The sequence below is a fragment of the Lissotriton helveticus genome, chromosome 2_1, assembly GCF_964261635.1.
Source record: "Lissotriton helveticus chromosome 2_1, aLisHel1.1, whole genome shotgun sequence".
In the NCBI taxonomy this organism is placed as follows: domain Eukaryota; kingdom Metazoa; phylum Chordata; class Amphibia; order Caudata; family Salamandridae; genus Lissotriton; species Lissotriton helveticus.
In genome coordinates, this window is record NC_136059.1 from 303,843,039 (window position 1) to 303,858,640 (window position 15,602).

The 15,602-nt window shown below is 46.4% G+C and overlaps 1 protein-coding gene across 24 annotated transcripts in view; it reads left to right on the forward strand.

The window, feature by feature from the left end:
- Positions 1 to 15,602, forward strand: part of NEDD4L (NEDD4 like E3 ubiquitin protein ligase) — a 1,578,130-nt gene that overhangs the window by 1,088,419 nt on the left and 474,109 nt on the right. The gene's annotated exons all lie outside the window — the stretch shown is intronic.

Below are 15,602 nucleotides of genomic sequence, written 5' to 3' on the forward strand. Positions count from 1 at the left end.
CATCTTGGAGTGATTAAAAGCCAATGCTTCTCCAAGGAATAAAATTAATACTAGTGTAAATGCACGCAAACAATATAAAAACATGTAAAACAAGTGAAAAAAAGTGAAAGAATGGCATAATGGCTATTATGGTGTTGGTAATGGAGTTGCTAACCTAAGGGTGATTCTGCTTACATATGTGTTACACAAATTGTAAGGGTTTAAAAAGAAAAAAACATGTCAGCATGCTGAAATGGTATACACGTTGTTATAAAAAAACAACTATATTCCATGCGTTCATTAAGTCCCTTTGGGTTACAAGAGTCCAACTTGTTTATCCAGTACATTTCACGTTGCAACAGTTTTTTCCTGTTATCAGTACCTGGTTTCACAGGAAAAACCTCCAAGATCAGGAATCTTAACTGACTTATATTGTGGTTATTGGTGGTAAAATGTGCGGCTACTGGCACCTTCATGACTTTATTTCTGATGGTACTTTTGTGTTCCGTCATTCGAACTTCCATTTATCTCTCCGTTTTTCTGAACTTTGGAAGTCCGCAAGGACATTTAAGTAAGTATACCAAATTTTTAGTGCGTTGGTAAACAATCTAATAATTTTTTCGGTGGTGGGATAATTCAAGGTGTTACCACGGATGATGATAATATTGCGGTGGCTGCAATTTAAGCATGGTTTGGTTCCACTGTATGTGATGCTTTTACGTGTTGGTTTGGTCTCAAGTAAATCTTTATGGTTCTTCGAACGTTGGTATGCGAATAAAGTTTTAGAATTGAAAATTCCTTTAAAATCTGATTCATTTTCTATTATGGGCCAGTTTTGAGTATGATCTTCTTCACCTGATAGCCCCTGGTCGAGAATTTGGACACAAACACTGGTCTGCTGCTGGTTTTCTCCCTTTCTTGAAGTGTTAGTAACTCTGATTGATTGATGGCATCTGCCCTTTCTTTTGGATTGGTCAAGACTGTTTCTGGATATTTTCTGTCCTTGAATATTGCGAGCATCTTATTCTGATTCTTCGTATATGTATTGACTTGAGAAGATATTCTTTTCATCCTTAACAATTGTGAATACAGTAGATGCCTTTTCAGCGACATCGGGTGACAACTGTTGAAGTGCAGAGAATTATTTCTGTCAGTACTTTTAGTATATACATCTGTCTCAATTTTGTTGTCTTTACACGTTACTAATGCGTCCAGAAATGCAATGCTTTCTGTGCTGACAGAGTGTGTAAATTGAATGTGATCATCAATATTGTAGATGAATGCAGTGAAATCCTTGATCTCATCTGGAGGCCCCTTCCATATAAGGAAGATATCATCAATATAACGCCAAAATCTCAGATTTTCTCCTTCTATCGCGGGTTGGTTAAGATGTTGTTCAGTTCCAGACGATGCATAAACAAGTTTGCATAGCTGGGAGCCGCACAATTGCCCATAGATGTACCGGCAAGTTGTAGTAAAAAGTCAGTATTCCATTAAAATAACTGTGATACAGGGTATATTGGAGTAGTTCTAAGAGAAAGATCTTCAACTCTGGTTTGATGTTGTGGTTGATCAAAAATGATTCAATGGCTTATATGCCTCTGTTGTGCGGAATTGATGTATAGAGAGCACATACAACGATGGTACATAAGGTTATTGTCATGTTTAAATCCAAGGTGGTAGCGTTTAACCTGGATTACAACTGTATGCCTTTTTTCCTTCTAGATTAAACGCATTTCCCCTTAAGAAGGGCTCAGTCCCGAAATGCATAGGGTTTCACAGTGTTGAATGGATTCCAATGAATAGACTGTGATTCCACAAGTGATACAAGCGGTACCACCCGCAGTGAATGCGATCTTTGTGATGTAACAATGAGGATGATAATGTGGACAAGATAAACATAAGAATTTCAAAGTCAAGTCAGGTTTACTGTTTTCATTTGAATACGTCTGGTTTACCTAGAAGAGCACACAGAAGACCATGTCTCGAAGGGAGTGCTAGAAGGGCACACTGTTAAGTTAGCAGTGCACATCCTAATAAAATATTACACAGCTCAGCCTAAAACAGCAGCCACAAAATGATACCCAGGGAAGCAAAGCCATAATAAAAACAAGCTGTAAACGACCATAAGGAGAACCATATAGTATTGGCATGGACTACAATTAACAGGTTATACTTTTCATAATTCGGATTGCACTTCATATAGAAGAGGCTGTTCTAGAGCATATTATATGGTCCTTTTGTGCACTTGGGAACCTTTGCGCACTTTTGTAATCCCTAGTGCTGTTTTCAAGAAAAATCTGTCAAGAAAAATTTCCTTGGACCGACTTAAAAGTGTCGGAATAATATAGTGTGCTCGCATGGGCTTTGATTCATGATGCAAAAGGCAACATGATGATGTACAATGCCCAACCCTTGCCTTGTAAGAACAAATTGTCATTGAATGTTGGACCTCAAATAGCCTGTCTTGCAGGGAAGTGCTTTGGTATCCTACGGATGCTTAGGAAATTCCTCCCTTTGGTTTCTGTGAATCATCGAAGGGTTATTGTCCAGGCATTGGTAGGGTCGCGCCTGGACTATGTTAATGTCCTTTATTTAGGTCTTCCTAAGTATCTTGTAAGAAGACTTCAGGTCGTGCAAAACTCAGCTGCTCGGGCCATTTATGGTCTACCTAGACGAGCTAGTGCTTCCAATCTGCTGAAGGAATTGCATTGGCTTCCTATAGCCAAAAGGGTGCTGTTTAAAAGCCTGACGCTTACCTATAAGGCCCTCCATGATTTGGGCCCTAGGTATATTAGAAAGCGCCTTGCTTTGTACCAACCGAGCAGAGCTCTTCGCTCCGCCTCCTTGTCTACAATGCGCGTTCCATCCATCAAACGAGCCAGACAAGGGGGGCGTTCGTTTCATTACCTGGCCCCACGTGCTTGGAATGAACTTCCAATTGCTCTTAGACAGGCCCCTAGTCTGTTGTCTTTTAGAAAGGCATTAAAAACATGGCTTTTTATTTAGGAATCGTGTTGTCTTTTATTTTCAGTTATGTTTCCTTTCCATTAAAGGTCCTCTTCGCCAAAGCGCCGGGACACTCCATTGTGAGTAGCCGTTGCGCTATAGAAGAGCCAATTAACATAACATAACATAACATAACCAAGGAAAGGTACAATTGGAAACCCACAGGTAAGGTGTGCTATGAATAGGAAACTATTGTCTGTTTCACATCAAAAATACACTTTTCTTTTCTAGCATCTAAAAAAGAGGCCTGTTATTATTACTGCACTTTTGTATAAAACTGGGATTCTAGGGGGGTATGAGAGCATTGGGGTATCCAACAATGATTTGGAGACTTATTTGATGTAAAATAGACACAGGATATTAAAAACATGGTCTAGCGCTAAACAGTCTGTAATGTTGCTTTTAATAAAAGCCGTTTCGGCTTTAGCCCAATTTGAGCACCAGAGCAAAATGGGCTTAATAGGAAGCAAGTCCTCCAGATTGCTTAGCCCCATGTCCTTATGCACAATGATGGGTGGAGTAGAGGCGGGTGTACACAGCAAACGTATAAGAAAAACATTCTCTTCCATCTAAAAAGAGCAACAGGAAGAATAACTCCACTGCCCTCCTCCATACGAAGCAGCAGAAAGCTCTCTTGCTTTATAAATGTTGAAAATTTCCCTAATCGGTCAACTGCCAAGTTGCTCAGACTACCTTGCACACTCTACTCAACTAGGATCGAGCATTTTGAATATGTTGAGACCATAAACTATTGTTACTTAAGAGGATCCCCAAGTAGCAACATGAATTAACATTCATAATGGTATTGCCCTTTCTGGCTGGTCATCATAAACGTTTTTGAAATGTTTATCAGTAATTTCTTAGTCTCATCAAGTCCGCAAAAGCATCAATCTCTGCAGCCCGACAATGGTGCTAGACATTAGGACCGTGTTGTCTGCATATAGGAGTACAGGAACTTAATTTCCACCAGCTGTGGGCGAATCGGCTTGTAAAGCGTGCTAGGTACCATCCACACCATTAATATGAAGGGGAAAAGGAAAGGAGGCGGGACATACCACTGCCTAACCCCTCATGATGTTAAACGAGGCGAGCATTTTCCATTGGGGCCATAGCAAACCTCTGCAGATAGATTGTTGTACATCCAGGACAAAAGTAAACAATATTATGGGGGGCCCAAGAAAGAGCAATGTATGCCACAGAATTGAATGGCCCACCAGATCCTTGTGGAGTAATTCATCCTCTGTCACCTCTGTTAAATGGTGTGTTCATTTACTAAGCACCTTTACGTGACTCTGAGTAGTTTTCAATGAGAAACACCACAGTACAATTTAGACTAGAGAATGCCTACAAATTTCCAACATTGTGGTTGTAGTTTCACTGGCTGACGCATGCAGCCCCGTTTCCGTTCCCCAAACACAGACTTGGTCATAATGGAGCGTCAAGCCAGTAAGTATAGTTTTCTGCCTGAGTAAGTGAATGAGCGCTCCTGAAAATCCAAAAGTTTTGATCATGTATTTTCAAATGTGAATCCAACTTTTTTACATATTTAAGTGAGACAGATGTAGACAATATTTAATAAGTCAACTCCCAGGTTACAGTGGTTGCATGAAAGATCCTACCCCCCAGGGCTTAGAAGTGACAGATAAGAATAAAAGCACTGTGTTAACGATCAGAGGGTTTCTTCTTTATGTATTGGGAATTTAGAGGAAAATGGTTGAATCAATGCAGCATATTTTATTTATGTTCTTAGCTGAATCTAGTTGCTGAGCGCAGGCTTATTTACTATTGTGCTTTAGAATGTGCCAGGGCGTGGTTAGTTTTAGTTTAGGATGTGAAGTTTCGAAGAGCCTAAAAGTGAAAGCAAAATATATGGCTACCGTCTACAAAAATTTATCTGAACCAACTGATGTTTATATTTCGGTACATTTCATATTAGAATTGTTTTACCTTTGATCTACTATTTGATTACGATTGATGCAAATGTACAGGTTTGTAATACACATTTTACTCTAGGATTAGTATTTGATGCTAATTTGTATTAATTGAGAGATAATATTTTATGATTTATAAGCACTATACAAATTATCCTGAATTAGTGAGCAAACTGCAGTTATGTCAATTCTTGCACTATTTAACTTGGGTTGTCGTGCATTTTGTACTGAACAAGACCATGATGAAGTTACTTTCTCGACCTCATTCATTTACGGTGCTCATTTCTTTGTTTGCATTAAATACACATTTATCGTAGTCCTGCCTTTCATCAAACTTTAGGTTGTCCACTTGCCTGTATGTGAACAGTGCACGCCCAAGCAGTGGGTGTCAGTTGTTAGAATAAGTACTGGAAAACCTACTTTCTGATCAACTGTGTTTTTGCGATTCCATTTGCAAATCGGAAAATACAATATTTAGTCTCACTTCGAAACAGCTTGTTTAAATTGTTTGTACATTTGGAAGCTTCTGATTTGCATTTAGAAGCATTAGTGAATGCTTATACAGCGTTCTTTATTTGAGTTTGAAAGAAATTGCCCATAATTGCTTTTAAAAATGTTATAGGTTTTCCTTGGAAAACTGCTTCCAAAACATGCAACTTTTTAATAATCTCTAGAGTAAAGACAAGCATTTACAATGCAACGGTTTCGCCTTTGCCAAAGTTAGAGCTATTGGCATTGTAAATGACAAAATTTTTATTTATGTGTTGGTTTTGAAAACAGATAAATAAATGGCATTGTCATTTACATTGCCAACAGCTTAATCTCTTGCAAATGTAAGACCTATTGTACCCTACTGGATTTCACTGAAGAAATTCAGAGTCTGGTCTGCAGGTGTCACGTGACAGACGGCCAATTGACAGCTGAGGGGGTTAAACCGTGCTGGGGTGGCACATTAAGGCGACGCTTGCTGTCCGTGCTTGTGAGGAGGTAGTGCACCTGTTGAGGGAGAGAGAGTGTGTTTGCATATGTGCGTGCATGCATGTGTGTGTGTGAATAAGCACTTCCAAGATTTAGTGGGACTAGAGTTTTTATCTACAAATCATTGTTTTCAGCTGTGTTCTAATGGAATCAAAACAACACTACACCCCCCATAATGCATAGTGTGATCACATAAAAGTACAGAACTGGAAAGAGTGTCCATAATGACCAGCTAGACGGTTGTCACCCTAAGAAGGATGTGCTTCAGTCTCCAGTGCCACGGGCGAGTGGAAACACACACTGTGCTGGTGGAGAAGTAGAAGAAGTACAAGTGTCCATAGAAGAGAAGTAGAGGGGATGCACTCTCCACTCTCTATCCACTCTGCACTCCCTATGCACTCTCCACTCTGCACTCCCTATGCACTCTGCACTCCCTATGCACTCTGCACTCCCTATCCACTCTGCACTCCCTATGCACTCTCCACTCCCTATCCACTCTGCACTCCCTATGCACTCTGCACTCCCTATCCACTCTGCACTCCCTATGCACTCTCCACTCTGCACTCCCTATGCACTCTCCACTCTGCACTCCCTATGCACTCTCCACTCTGCACTCCCTATGCACTCTCCACTCTGCACTCCCTATGCACTCTCCACTCTGCACTCCCTATGCACTCTCCACTCTCCACTCCCTATGCACTCTCCACTCCCTATGCACTCTCCACTCCCTATGCACTCTCCACTCCCTATGCACTCTCCACTCCCTATGCACTCTCCACTCCCCACTCTGCACTTCCTCTGCAGTCCCTATGCACTCTCCACTCTGCACTCCCTATGCACTCTCCACTCCCTATGCACTCTGCACTCCCTATGCTCTCCACTCTGCACTCCCTATGCACTCTCCACTCTGCACTCCCTATGCAATCTGCACTCCCTATGCACTCTCCACTCTGCACTCCCTATGCACTCTCCACTCTCCACTCCCTATGCTCTCCACTCTGCACTCCCTATGCACTCTGCACTCCCTATGCACTCTGCACTCCCTATGCACTCTGCACTCTCCACTCTGCACTCCCTATGCACTCTCCACTCCCTATGCACTCTCCACTCCCTATGCACTCTCCACTCCCTATGCACTCTCCACTCCCTATGCACTCTCCACTCCCTATGCACTCTCCACTCCCTATGCACTCTCCACTCCCTATGCACTCTCCACTCCCTATGCACTCTCCACTCCCTATGCACTCTCCACTCCCTATGCACTCTCCACTCCCTATGCACTCTCCACTCCCTATGCACTCTCCACTCCCTATGCACTCTCCACTCCCTATGCACTCTCCACTCCCTATGCACTCTCCACTCCCTATGCACTCTCCACTCCCTATGCACTCTGCACTCCCTATGCACTCTCCACTCTGCACTCCCTATGCACTCTGCACTCCCTATGCACTCTGCACTCCCTATGCACTCTGCACTCCCTATGCACTCTCCACTCCCTATGCACTCTGCACTCCCTATGCACTCTCCACTCTGCACTCTGCACTCCCTATGCACTCTCCACTCTGCACTCCCTATGCACTCTGCACTCCCTATGCACTCGCCACTCTCCACTCCCAATGCACTCTCCACTCCCAATTCACTCTCCACTCCCTATGCACTCTCCACTCCCTATGCACTCTCCACTCCCTATGCACTCTCCACTCCCTATGCACTCTCCACTCCCTATGCACTCTCCACTCCCTATGCACTCTCCACTCCCTATGCACTCTCCACTCCCTATGCACTCTCCACTCCCCACTCCCTATGCACTCTGCACTCCCTATGCACTCTCCACTCTCCACTCCCTATGCACTCTCCACTCTCCACTCCCTATGCACTCTGCACTCCCTATGCACTCTGCACTCCCTATGCACTCTCCACTCCCTATGCACTCTGCACTCCCTATGCACTCTCCACTCTGCACTCCCTATGCACTCTCCACTCTGCACTCCCTATGCACTCTGCACTCCCTATGCACTCTGCACTCCCTATGCACTCTTCACTCCCTATGCACTCCCTATGCACTCTCCACTCTGCACTCCCTATGCACTCTCCACTCCCTATGCACTCTCCACTCCCTATGCACTCTCCACTCCCTATGCACTCTCCACTCCCTATGCACTCTCCACTCCCTATGCACTCTCCACTCCCTATGCACTCTCCACTCTGCACTCCCTATGCACTCTGCACTCCCTATGCACTCTGCACTCCCTATGCACTCTGCACTCCCTATGAACTCTCCACTCCCTATGCACTCTCCACTCCCTATGCACTCTCCACTCCCTATGCACTCTCCACTCCCTATGCACTCTGCACTCCCTATGCACTCTCCACTCCCTATGCACTCTGCACTCCCTATGCACTCTGCACTCCCTATGCACTCTGCACTCCCTATGCACTCTGCACTCTGCACTCCCTATGCACTCTCCACTCCCTATGCACTCTGCACTCCCTATGCACTCTCCACTCTGCACTCTGCACTCCCTATGCACTCTCCACTCTGCACTCCCTATGCACTCTGCACTCCCTATGCACTCTGCACTCCCTATGCACTCTGCACTCCCTATGCACTCTTCACTCCCTATGCACTCCCTATGCACTCTCCACTCTGCACTCCCTATGCACTCTCCACTCCCTATGCACTCTCCACTCCCTATGCACTCTCCACTCCCTATGCACTCTCCACTCCCTATGCACTCTCCACTCCCTATGCACTCCCTATGCACTCTGCACTCCCTATGCACTCTCCACTCCCTATGCACTCTCCACTCCCTATGCACTCTCCACTCCCTATGCACTCTCCACTCCCTATGCACTCTCCACTCCCTATGCACTCTCCACTCCCTATGCACTCTCCACTCCCTATGCACTCTCCACTCCCTATGCACTCTCCACTCCCTATGCACTCTCCACTCTGCACTCCCTATGTACTCTGCACTCCCTATGCACTCTGCACTCCCTATGCACTCTGCACTCCCTATGCACTCTGCACTCCCTATGCACTCTGCACTCCCTATGCACTCTCCACTCCCTATGCACTCTCCACTCTGCACTCCCTATGCACTCTGCACTCCCTATGCACTCTCCACTCCCTATGCACTCTCCACTCCCTATGCACTCTCCACTCCCTATGCACTCTCCACTCCCTATGCACTCTCCACTCCCTATGCACTCTCCACTCCCTATGCACTCTGCACTCCCTATGCACTCTCCACTCTGCACTCCCTATGCACTCTGCACTCCCTATGCACTCTGCACTCTGCACTCCCTATGCACTCTGCACTCTGCACTCCCTATGCACTCTCCACTCCCTATGCACTCTCCACTCCCTATGCACTCTCCACTCCCTATGCACTCTGCACTCCCTATGCACTCTCCACTCTGCACTCCCTATGCACTCTCCACTCTGCACTCCCTATGCACTCTCCACTCTGCACTCCCTATGCACTCTGCACTCCCTATGCACTCTTCACTCCCTATGCACTCCCTATGCACTCCCTATGCACTCTCCACTCTGCACTCCCTATGCACTCTCCACTCCCTATGCACTCTCCACTCCCTATGCACTCTCCACTCCCTATGCACTCTCCACTCCCTATGCACTCCCTATGCACTCTCCACTCCCTATGCACTCTCCACTCCCTATGCACTCTCCACTCCCTATGCACTCTCCACTCCCTATGCACTCTCCACTCCCTATGCACTCTCCACTCCCTATGCACTCTCCACTCCCTATGCACTCTGCACTCCCTATGCACTCTTCACTCCCTATGCACTCCCTATGCACTCTTCACTCCCTATGCACTCTCCACTCTGCACTCCCTATGCACTCTCCACTCCCTATGCACTCTCCACTCCCTATGCACTCTCCACTCCCCACTCTGCAGTCCCTATGCACTATGCACTCTCCACTCCCTATGCACTCTCCACTCCCTATGCACTCTCCACTCCCTATGCACTCTCCACTCCCTATGCACTCTCCACTCCCTATGCACTCTCCACTCCCTATGCACTCTCCACTCCCTATGCACTCTGCACTCTGCACTCTCTATGCACTCTCCACTCTCTATGCACTCTCCACTCCCTATGCACTCTCCATTCCCTATGCACTCTCCACTCCCTATGCACTCTCCACTCCCTATGCACTCTCCACTCTCCACTCCCTATGCACTCTCTACTCCCTATGCACTCTCCACTCTCCACTCCCTATGCACTCTCCACTCCCTATGCACTCTCCACTCCCTATGCACTCTCCACTCCCTATGCACTCTCCACTCCCTATGCACTCTCCACTCCCTATCCACTCTCCACTCTCTATCCACTCTGCACTCCCTATGCACTCTCCACTCTGCACTCCCTATGCACTCTCCACTCTGCACTCCCTATGCACTCTCCACTCTGCACTCCCTATGCACTCTCCACTCTGCACTCCCTATCCACTCTCCACTCCCTATGCACTCTGCACTCCCTATGCACTCTCCACTCCCAATGCACTCTCCACTCCCAATGCACTCTCCACTCCCAATGCACTCTTCACTCCCTATGCACTCTCCACTCCCTATGCACTCTTCACTCCCTATGCACTCTCCACTCTCCACTCCCTATGCACTCTCCACTCCCTATGCACTCTCCACTCCCTATGCACTCTGCACTCCCTATGCACTCTCCACTCTGCACTCCCTATGCACTCTGCACTCCCTATGCAATCTGCACTCCCTATGCACTCTCCACTCTGCACTCCCTATGCACTCTGCACTCCCTATGCACTCTGCACTCCCAATGCACTCTCCACTCCCAATGCACTCTCCACTCCCAATGCACTCTCCACTCCCTATGCACTCTCCACTCTCCACTCCCTATGCACTCTCCACTCTCCACTCCCTATGCACTCTCCACTCCCTATGCACTCTCCACTCTCCACTCCCTATGCACTCTGCACTCCCTATGCACTCTCCACTCCCTATGCACTCTGCACTCCCTATGCACTCTCCACTCTGCACTCCCTATGCACTCTGCACTCCCTATGCACTCTCCACTCTGCACTCCCTATGCACTCTGCACTCCCTATGCACTCTCCACTCTCCACTCCCTATGCACTCTGCACTCCCTATGCACTCTCCACTCTGCACTCCCTATGCACTCTGCACTCCCTATGCACTCTCCACTCTGCACTCCCTATGCACTCTCCACTCCCTATGCACTCTCCATGCACTCTGCACTCCCTATGCACTCTCCACTCTCTATGATGCTCTTCAGCGCTTTGCAGTGCGGTTAGGATATGAAGCGCTATATAAATTCAACTGTAATGCATTACGAAAAATGCCAAACCATGAAAAAACTCCCTGTTGCAAATCTTATGAGCAGTTTTACAAGTGTCTCACGAGGGGCACGAGATGCTTAGCCCATATGAGTCTATTTAGGCCGTTTGGGTACTGAACACCCGCAGTTTTAAGGACATTATTAAAACGGACTGTAAAGTCGAACTGAAAGAATGAAAAGTTATGCATGCTGCAACAAAGGGGATCAGCCGAGCAATTTCACATCAGACAAACCACTGCGTAGTCCTCACTACAAATAAAGGGGCAAAAATTAGTTTTAGCGCCCATGCACTTGATGAACAGCCAGATCGTGGCCTGTGTCTTCATCATGTATTTTTAACTAACGTACACTGAATTCACGTGCTCCACCACTAAAAAACAAGCACTCACCTGGGCTTCCTCGCATGGAATGACCAAAACAAACACAGAAGGAAAAAAAAACGAAGCTCCGCCCACCGCCACGATGACGACATCGCAGAGGCGGAGAGGGAAAAAATCGCGGGAACGCCCCCGAATCTGGTCCGGCCTTGACGGACAGATCCGGCTCCCAATGGCTAGCCTCCATTTATGGAGCTAGCCAATGGGAGGTGGGGGACGTTCCAATAGCCAATATGGTAAACAAAAGATTTCACCTGCGCGAACTGCTTGCGCAGATCGCCAGGTCGAAACCTAAAAAAGAAGAAAAGGCTTAACTGAATACAGTACCTGACGTCAGAGTCAGTCTGAAAAATATATCTTTTATAAATACGTTAATGTTGACAGACTTAATGCAATGTGCTTAGAAGGTGCTACAGTTATCCTGCTGTTTCTAACACTTGTTAAAACCTTAGTTGACAAAGCACAGGTGTCCGCAGAACCACCAGACTACATTGCCTGTGTAGTGTCCACAGAATCCTCTGCATCTTCAGAATGGTGGGAAGCTGTAACACTGTTCAGTTCAAATATACTAAAATGTATCCATTGCTAAAACCCCTTCATCTCTCCTCGAAATGTGGTAACCCTGCATCTGTGCTGTCACCCCGCAACAGCGAAAAATCCTTCTCCAATTGACACAAAATCTTCTGAATCAAACTGAAATAACTAGGATGGAACATCCATTCGTTGTAATCCCTTAAATAACTAAAATTCCAATTGGCCACCTGATTTCCCAATATGGAAGATACTCTGTATTCAGAATAATAGCCTTCTCTAGACCGTAATCCCATAATGAATTTGTAAATTACGCTAAACTTTTGGACTTGCAACTGCATAACCAGTTTGTGCTGAGCATGCAAAGTGTTTTCCATACGAAATATCGTGCGGTGCGCCAGAGGTAAGCCCGTCTGCGCTCGTCCGCGCTAGGCAGAGACTATGAGAGGATTAAACCAGGCCCCACTTACTTACTCTAGAGACGCCCTGATGCACATGAAACCGAATGTAGCTATCCCCTGCCTCCACTTCATGTCAGGGGAAAGTCTGTCCACCTATTGCCCCCACTGCCCCTATAGGTTCAAGCTAGACGGGCCTTGCCGAGATATTTTTATCTCATTTCGCATGGCCCTAGTCAATTGCAGATCGCTTCCTAAACATGCTGAAGAAATCTACCATATCCTAGACGACCTCCAGCTGGAAATCCTTTTCCTAACAGAAACTTGGTTAGGACCCGACTCAGATCCTGACATCAATAAATCTCTTCCCCCAGGCTATCTCATTCAGCATTTAGATCGATCTAAAGGGAAAGGAGGGGGAATCGCCATTATTTACAAGGACCATCTTTCCTGCCGCTTTCAGGGCAGCCCACTCTCGGACTTTGAAAATGTTCTTTTTACGATTAAAGTCTCCCCATGCAAATCTCTTTCGGGACTTCTCATCTATCGTCCACCTGGCCCAATAGGACAATTTTGTGGCTCACTCCTAGAACAGTCAGGCATACTAGCCGCCACCCACTCTAGCTTTATGATCTTAGGGGATCTTAACATCCACTTTGATAAGGGCGACGACAAACTAGCCTCTGAGCTGCTCCTTGACCTTGAAACCCACCAGCTTAAACTGGAAAGTCGGTGTCCCACCCATATATTAGGGCACGCCTTGGACCCTATTTTCTCCAACATCACCGACCGTACAATCTTAGGCCCTACCCCGATACCATGGTCCGACCACTTTTTAATAACACTGAACTGGCGATTTTCCATCCTTGCCCGCTCCAGACCACCATCCAGTAAACTTACACGTTCCTGGGCTAAATTAGACCCAGAAAAATGGAAGTATAACTTGGAGCTATCCGCCCCTCCCTTAGCCTCGGATCCTGCATTAGCTGATGCAGATTTCTCTAAATGGGTTCGAGAGACGCTAGATAAAACCCTCCCTAAAAAATCCACCTGCAAACCACGAGATAAAATCACCTCGCCCTGGTTCACCGAGGAAGTACGCCTCGCAAAAAAACTTTGTAAAAAGAGGGAAAGAGAATGGAGAAATTTTTTTTACCCCATCAAAAGGGTAGGATATAAACTCATGATTATCAAATACAAAAAAGTCCTTAAAACAGCACAATCCAATTATTTTGAAGCAAAAATTAGGCTATCTGCCAATTCTTCTAGGGAGACCTTCCAAATTGCAAAACAACTCTTAAAAACACCCGATCCTCCTTCCCCCGTGGAACCCTCTGTGAGCCGGTGTAACGAATTAGCCGAGTTTTTTTACTCCAAGGTCAAAAAACAGTAGAGACGCTAACCCCAATATTACAATCAATAAAAAGTGGATTCCCATTGGACCCCGCACCTCTTAACATCTTAAAATCAGTTGCCCCAACCATCTTGCCTCCTATGGTAAATCTGATTAACTCCTCGCTTTCCCACGGCACTGTTCCACCTAGCTGGAAAAAGGCAATTATTAAGGCCCTGATTAAAAAACCACACTTAGACCCCCTTGACCTAAGTAATTTTCGTCCGATCTCCCTCCTACCAGGCGTCAGTAAGATCGCTGAAAAATACGTAAATCGCCAACTTTCCAACTACCTGGAAAGCAATGGCCTTCTTAAACCCTCACAGACCGGCTTTAGACCAGGTCAGAGTACGGAGACCGCAATGTTGGCGGTGGTCGAAGAGGCAAGAAAGATCATTGATTCAGGAGGATCAGTGGCAGTGATCCTCCTGGACCTCAGTGCGGCCTTCGACACCGTCAACCACTCCACACTGGTCCATAGGCTCAAGGAGCTGAGTATCTCTGGGCCTGCCCTATCCTGGCTGGAATCTTTTCTGAGGGACCGCTCTTTTCAGGTTGCAGATGGAAACTTCATCTCCAAGTCAACACCCATACACTGTGGGGTTCCTCAGGGCTCATCTCTGAGCCCGACCCTTTTTAATGTGTACCTGTCCACCCTCGAAAGGATTGTCGCCCCATTTGGGATTAAACTTTTAACCTACGCGGACGACACCCAGTTGGTGGTATCCCTTAATCAGCAAGACCATTCTCCCACTGATCTCTATACCTGTCTTGGTGACCTAACAAAATGGATGGACAGATCACATCTTAAGCTCAATAGCGAAAAGACAGAGATCATGGTTCTGGGCAACCAGTCACACTTTCGCCCAGAATCCCTGTGGCCTCCCTGTATGGGCACGCCCCCTATCCCTAAACATGAAATCAAGAGTTTAGGGATTTGGCTGGACGAGGACCTCAACTTTTCCACCCAAGCAAGAAAAACAGCTGGAATCTGCTATGGTCTTTTACGGACCTCCAGGAAAATCCTCCCCCTGCTCCCAGCACAATCACAAAAATTATTGATTCAGGGCCTTGTGATGTCCCGATTGGACTATGGTAACGCCTTGTATCTAGGGGCCCCTAACAAGATGCTGACCTAACTCCAGACTGTGCAAAACACCGCCGCCCGTCTTCTCACGGGGACACACAGTCGCTGCTCAGCCAAACCAGCCCTCAAATCACTGCATTGGCTGCCCATTCAAGAAAGGGTGCATTTTAAAGCCCTATGCACTACCCACAAAATTTTGCACAGTAAGGCCCCACCCATACTAAAGGACCTTATTGCCCTCCACAAAACTAGTAGAACCCGTCGTTCTTCACTGGCAAACTTGGCAGCAGTGCCCAGAATTAGGAAAGCTCGTTCTGGCGGCCGACTTTTCTCGTACAATGCCTCCAAATTGTGGAATGCACTCCCCCCAGATATTCGAGCTCAGCCTAACCTTCTTCCATTCTGTAAGGCACTCAAGACTTGGTTGTTTCCCTAAACTCTATCTCCCTCTCAATCTCCTCTGATCTATCACTAGCGCTGGGACGCTCAAGGGCAGCCATGCACTCTACAAATCTGTAAAATAAATAAATAAATTAAATAAATATCACTGAACTATTTTTC